Source organism: Triticum dicoccoides, chromosome 1A (genome assembly GCF_002162155.2).
Source record: "Triticum dicoccoides isolate Atlit2015 ecotype Zavitan chromosome 1A, WEW_v2.0, whole genome shotgun sequence".
NCBI classification, from domain to species: Eukaryota; Viridiplantae; Streptophyta; class Magnoliopsida; order Poales; family Poaceae; genus Triticum; species Triticum dicoccoides.
The window spans coordinates 605,707,826-605,714,836 of NC_041380.1; the positions used below are offsets into that span (position 1 = coordinate 605,707,826).

Consider the following 7,011-nt stretch of genomic DNA (forward strand, 5'->3'; position numbering starts at 1 on the left):
TTAGAAGGGTGAAATGGAACAAAAATCGCTCCAGCCATGAAAATTGATAACAAGCTTACATCACAGCAATTCATAAGCATAACAAATGGAGAAGCGCGATGTAAGAAATTATGTAATTCATCACACAGCCTGTCACATAAATGAAACAAAAACACTAGGAGCAATGAAATCCAAGACCAAGTTCTCAATTAAACAGAATATTTCACTACATGTAACATTACACTTGGAGCAGACCACAATAAGCCAACCACATACAAAACTTTACCTTGTGTAAATGTCAGATTCTCTATCTGGCAATTAAACAGAACAACTGAACCATGATCTGGTTAAACACCTAGTTCGTCCACAGATAAAAACAACAAGAGAACAAGACGTAATGGCAGGAAGAGCACTAGACCTATGATCAAATACAACCCCGAGCTGCATTCTAGTGCAAAGACGACGAGATCCACTAGACATCAGACGAAATGCAACCCCAAGCTGCATTCTAGTGCAAAGACGGCGAGATCCACTAGACATCAGACGAAATGCAACCACAAGCTGGATTATAGTGCAAAAACGGCGAATCCACTAGACATCAGATGAAATGCAACCATGACACGGATTCCAGTGCAGAACCTCGAAATCCACTACACATGAGATGAATCGCTACCAAGTGCTAGATTCTAGTGCAGAACGACGACGACATCATCTCGTTCTCAGATGAAACGCTACCACGTGCTTGATTCTACTGCAAAACGACGAGATCACCAAGGCCATATCCATGGTCTACGGTCAGAAAGCACCAATCCCAGAGTATACCGGCCCACATGGAGCAATATCGTCGAGAAACTGGGCGGGGAAAGGGGTTTCGCGATCTTACCGTCCATGGGTCGAGGTTGGAGCGGCCGGTGGTGGCGTCGGTGGTGCACGGCCCGTCGGACCTCCTCCTCCTCCCGCCTCACCTCCTCCTCCCTCACCAGGGTTACCTTCTCCCGCCATTGGAGGCATCCTGCGAATTCAAGCGGGTAAGACGAAGAGAAACAGGGCACCAAATCCGGGACGAGGAGGGGAAGAGGCGGCACCTTCGCCTGGCGCAGGCGGCGTTGGAGGAGAGGGGCGGCGGAGGGGAGGGGGAGGGGCTCGCCGACGGGTGCGAAATGGGGACGGGGAGGCGGTGGCAGGTGGGCGTCTAAAACCCCAGCGCACTGGGTGGGCGAGGAGGCGGCCGAGTGTTTCGCAGGCAGGATGCGGCCCTCCATTGGGCTGACGGCACGCCTGGGCCGGCTGCCAGCGGCCCACTAACGGAGAGGTGGCCCAAGACGCGCGTGCGCCTGCATTACACAGAGGATGAACCCATCAGCCATCAGGTTACTGAAAAATCCCCATCTGTTCCAAATTCAGATGAATTCATCATACAAAAAGGACAGACCCGAGTGGATCTTGACACGCTGGGTTATGCGTAATCCCCTTGGGCAAAGAATGGATCTGCAAAAATTCCATGGGTCAGTCAGTACAGAGGAAACCGATGAAGTTTGGATCGGTGAGGCGGTAGATCGAGCCAAGATTCGTCTTCTTCTCCGTCCACGGTGCGGCCGGACGAAGGTCTCCCATGGCCGGAGTTGTTGCTGTTGTGTGCTTGAGAGAGAGAGAGAGAGAGAGAGAGGGAGGGAGGGGATAAGAGAGACGAGGGGGCGGCTCGGGTAGGGTTGGTGGAGGGGAAAGAGGGCAGGCACCGAGCGAGCTTATATAGGGCCAGGCAGCTGCGCAGATTCAGCTGAGCCGCAGCTGATTCAGTAGCCTCCTCACTCCCTGGCCCACGCGCCAGCGAGAGACGCTTGCGATATGACCGCCGCGGTTTCCTCCTCCTCCTCCTTTTTCTCCGGGACAGAAACGATTTACTTACCCATTGGTAATTAATTAAATTAATTAAATTAATTAACGCGGCGATTGCAATTTCGATTTCGAGTAGTAACTGACCGGTAGAAACGCTCGCGTCCTCTCCTCGTCTCCTAGTAATCGTTGGATCGGGCTTGCCTGCTCTCATCTCATCCAACGACTGTTTTTTTTTTCTTTTTTCTTTCTAATCTAATCATCTCCCCCCCTGATTTTAAGGGGGTGAGGCCGGGTCTTATTTTGTTTCAATCAAATCAAGCCACGTATGCGGGAGCACGGATGGGCACACAGGAGGGGAGCAGGCAAGTCTCGTCCGTAATCGTCGACGCTGCCTTCCTCACTCCCTGGCCCACGCGCCAGCGAGAGAGATTTCTACGTGGCCGCTGCAACAATTACTGGAGTACGTGATTGTTTTTGGCAGGCGTTAAACCCGCGGTTTCCGTTTCCTAATTTACTGTTGACCTCGTCACTTTCCTCTTCCACGGAGAGGGAGGGAGAGAGAGAGGGGCGCGCATGTCCGTTTCCGCTACTATAGCTCAACCTGGGAAGTTTGCCCCTTCCAGCTCAAGGCCGCCGCTGTACAGCGCAGGTGACGCACCCCAGCCAAGCAACATACGGGCATACGGACAAACGAACAGATCGTTTTCCTCTCGTCCCTGTTTTCCTCTCGCCCCTGGCGGCTGAAACCCTAGCCGCCGCCAAGGGAGGCCAATCTTCCAACGCCGCTCTCCGACGGCTCCCCTCCATCAGCGACCTCTGTCGTCGGTGGTGAAGGAAGCCGCCGGATCCACGCATGTGGATCGTTTTTACTCTCGTAGTCTAGGTTTTTAGGTTGTTCATCGTCTTTGCTTCGGCGGAGACGATGACAACGCTGAATAAAGATTCTTCGGATCCTTCCCTGACGAGGCCATCGGTCCTATGGTTGGGGATAGATTTGGAAACTAGACTGTTCAAGCAAGGATGGCGTGGCGGCAGCGGCATCCTCGTGGTGGAACTGTGTCCTCGGGCTCCGCCGTTGCGACGGCGTTTGCTCCAGCGTCGGCGCGGAGCTTGGGAGGTAGTCCAGGAGCGGATGCAGATTGTGGTCTGCATCGACGATATCTGGAAGATGGAGCATGTGCTGGGCTCGTGGTTCGTGGATGGCAGATATGGTTTCCTCCTTCGGCGCTTTAGTCGTGGTGGGGTGCTAGATCTGGAGTTCGATGGCGTGTCCGGGGTGTTGCCCCGGTCTGATTCGTTCAACGGTAAAGGCTTCACTTTTGGTGAGCCACCTTGGAGGTCCGCAAAGTTGCATATCAGCGATGGAGCCGCGTCGAGCTCGGGTGAGAAGGTGATTCGTCATTCTTTTCTTCGGTGGCTACTGTGGTGGTGCCGGAGGCAGATGACGGGCGTTGGTGTCAAGCTAAGAGATGTTCTGCTATCTTTTCAGTTTTGTCATGTCGGTCTTTATGTGACTTGTACTTTGTTTTTTATGATATGAATGAGACACATATTACCATGCAAAAAAAACATACAGGCATACAGCAAGCGGTAGAAAGGTGGTGGTACTACTACTATCACGTCACACGATCTAGATAGCCTCCTCCCCTCAGGAAAAAAAAAAGAGATCTAGATAGCCTGCTGGAAATTGTGAGGCCAACTCCAACGCGTCCAAGTGTTCCAAAAAAAACTCCAACACGCCCACACGGTCTGCCCGAATTTTGTCTAGTAAATATTTTCTTGCACAAGTAGACCTAGTTTATGCCTCTCAAGTCTCAACCATAGTTCATGCCAGCATATGTGTCAACAGCCGGTATACAGGTCAGCCTACAAAAAAACACCTCTCTGCCATAGTTCGTGGTGGTATACGTGTCAGCAACCAATATACATGTCAGCCTACAAAAAACCGCCTCTCGACTAATTCACCCGTCTGGACCATAGTTCATGCCGACATTCAACCATAAATCATGCTAGCTCGAGCATCTCCTTTTGGTTCTTGAACCAACAAAACCATCTTCCTTGGGACACTTTGCTCAAGTCGACCGACATGATCTCCACTTCCTTCGAAATTAGCGAGAGCTTCGCCTCATTTGATTTTGTACGGACAACTCTCTTCTTGATCTCGAGCTTCTTCTTTTGCATGGTCTCCTCGATCTCGAGCTTCTTCTTTTCTATGTCAAAAGTATGTCTTCATTCGCTCTTGGCGCTTTCTCTCCTCCCTTGCTTCCTTTGCGTCATGGACCCCTTCAATTTCTTGCAAGGCAAGTGTTGATGCATCACGCTTGTCATCCAATTTGGAGTTGGTCTTCCCCCTCGATCGCTTCTCACCTTCGCTCTTGGTTCGGACACCGCTGAAGGTCCCCCACCTTTCTTTTAGGCGACATATCTCTCCTTGAACTTTGGGCACTCGCAAAATCGTCGGCTAACAATAGGGTCAAGGTGAATGACTTGTTTGTATTTTGGGCCTTGAAAGTTTCCAAAGTTTGAAAAACGTACAAATGAGGATGAAAGCAAGATGATTCAGATGCGTAGGACAATGGCAAGTGCTCATATGAACAAGCGAGAAATTGTATGCCGTGTCTTTGACGCCAAGTACACTCACCGGCCGACTGGTGATGTTCTCAAGGGGGGCATAAAACTTGTTGGATGAAGGACCACCTCTTTTCGACTGAAACATCACCACGGTTGCTCCCAAACTTGTGAGGCTCAAACTTGAGACACTCATGGAAGTGTGTATGGAACCTCTTCCAAAACGGTGTTCCTTTTTTTGCTCGGCGCCGGTCTTGGGATCTTGTCCAATTTACATCCAAGCTTCGCAACTCAACATGTCCTCATCCATCGTGCATCCTCCCGTCCTCGCACTTTGCCGCCTCCTTAGTGCATTGGCTTGATGAGATTAGCTTGTCATGAAACAATGGCTAGTCGTCGATGTCGACACCATCTTCCTCTTCTTCACCTTGGGTTTCTTGGTCATTGTTGTCGTGGGTGTCATCTTGGCCATGGCCATCGGTGTCTTCTTGGACGTGCCCGTCAGTGTCTTCTTGGTTGTGGTCGTCGGTGTACTGGCCGTCACAGTCTTGTCTCTAAGTCTCGTCATCATCATACTCTTGGCCACCTCGTTGATCATCTCATTCATGTAGTCGTTGTAGTAGGCCGGTTCGTCCGTTGACGAGGCCTGACAGGTTTCCCGCGCACTTTTTTCAGAGACATTGGAACTTGTTTGGTGATGACGTGACATGCATTGTGTTGCAGGTCTTAAATGGAGATGACTCGTCGGAGGAAATTAACAGAATATTCATGTTTTAATCCCAAAGATAGCTAGTCCAATAAATTTAGGGCAGTTTCACCCGATCAGCCTTTGTAATGCGATACACAAAATCGCTTTAAAGGTTCTTGCCAATCGACTGAAAATTATTCTTCCGGATGTTTTTTTAGAAAAGGAGGATGACCCCCCGGCCTCTACATCTGGGAGATGCATACGGCCACTTTTTTATTGATTCCATCATGAGTTGTGTTACATCAGTTTCTTTCTCAGTTTTATTTAATGGGGAAAAACTAGATGATTTTAGGCCAACAAGGGGACTTCGCCAGGGTGATCCAATATCACCTTATCTCTTTATTTTAGCAGTGGAAGGGTTATCTTGTTTGCTAAAAGCAATGAAGCTAGTGGTCATGTTGGAGGGCTTCAAGTTACACCGCTTGCGTCGAGTGTAAATCATTTGTTGTTCGTAGATGATAGCTTAGTTTTCTTCGGTTCTTTTAGCAGCGGAAGGGTTATCATGTTTGCTAAAAGCAAATGAAGCTAGTGGTCATGTTGGAGGCTTCAAGTTGCAACGCTTGCGCCGAGTGTAAATCATTTGTTGTTCGCAGATGATAGCCTATTTTTCTTCGCTGCAACACTCGCCCAAGCAGAGAATGTGAAAAGAGTTCTAAAATCTTATTGCGATGCTTCGGGACAAAGAATCAATAATGAAAAATCCTCTATCTTATTTAGTAAGGGGTGCCCGAACAGGTGAAGGAAATAATTAAAGTAGTGATGCAGGTTCCTAACGAGACACTTTTAGAAAAGTATTTTGGTTTGCCAACTGCTGTGGGTAGCTCAAGGAATGGAACTTTCAAGTTTCTAAAGGACATATTATGGGCAAGAATTCAAGGATGGATAGGAAAGTGTTTATCGACGGCGGGAAAGGAGGTGCTAGTCAAAGCAGATGCACTGGCAATCCCTACCTTTTCAATGTCTTGTTTTAAGTTACCTCATGGATTATGTGATCATTTGAAGGGGATGATTCGCAAATTTTGGTGGGGGGTAAGAACGGAGAGCGGAAAGTGGCTTGGGTTTCATGGTCCGAAATGACACAGCCAAAGAATATGGGGGCCTCGGGTTCAGAAATGTTGAGCTCTTCAACTTAGCAATGTTAGCAAAACAAGCCTGGAGACTGTGGCAATACCAGAGCTCCCTTAGCGGTCAGATTCTAAAGGCGGTCTACTACCCAAACGTAGACCTGCTGGAAGCTGAATTGGGGTCATCACCTAGCCAAGTGTGGCGCGCTATACTGGAGGGAAGAGATGCACTTAAGCCAGGGATGATAAAACGGATTGTTACCGGCGAGAAAACAAGAGTATGGGATGACAATTGGTTGCCTAGAGACTATAGTCTTAGGTTGATTGTGGCAAAAGTAGCGACCCCCCAAGAGATGGTGAGTGAGTTGATCCAATGCGACTAGGTCTTGGAATACTGTTGTCTTGGAGGATCATTTTATTGATATGGACAAGGAGATAATACAGAAAATTCCCATCAACTCAAGGACACTAGATGATTTTTGGGCATGGCATTATAAGAAGCATGGCAATTTCTCGGTTTGATCGGCATACCGGATGCTGGTGAGTATTAAAAAACAACGAGAAGATTGGCTAGAACATAGACCTAGCAACTCTAACACGAGCGAGACCAAAAATCTTGGGTCAACTTGTGGCATATTCGGGTTCCTGCCAAAGTGCGGATGTTCGTATGGAGACTAGCAAAGATGTCTATCCCTACCGGAGAAGTTTGTGTTCACAGAAATATGGCCACGGATGATACTTGCCCAATTTGCAATGCCGCCTCGGATACATGGAGACACACGTTGTTAGATTCTAACATGTCCAGATCGGTATGGG

At 48.8% G+C, this 7,011-nt stretch overlaps 1 long non-coding RNA gene across 1 annotated transcript; it reads right to left on the minus strand.

Moving 5' to 3' along the window:
* Nucleotides 1-836: 836 nt before the first annotated feature.
* On the minus strand, nucleotides 837-1,693 carry LOC119295268. The gene is made up of 3 exons (XR_005143858.1): nucleotides 1,412-1,693; nucleotides 1,065-1,313; nucleotides 837-991 (listed from the first exon to the last, which is right to left on the minus strand). It is a non-coding gene; the product is annotated as an uncharacterized LOC119295268 (long non-coding RNA).
* Nucleotides 1,694-7,011: the final 5,318 nt, after the last annotated feature.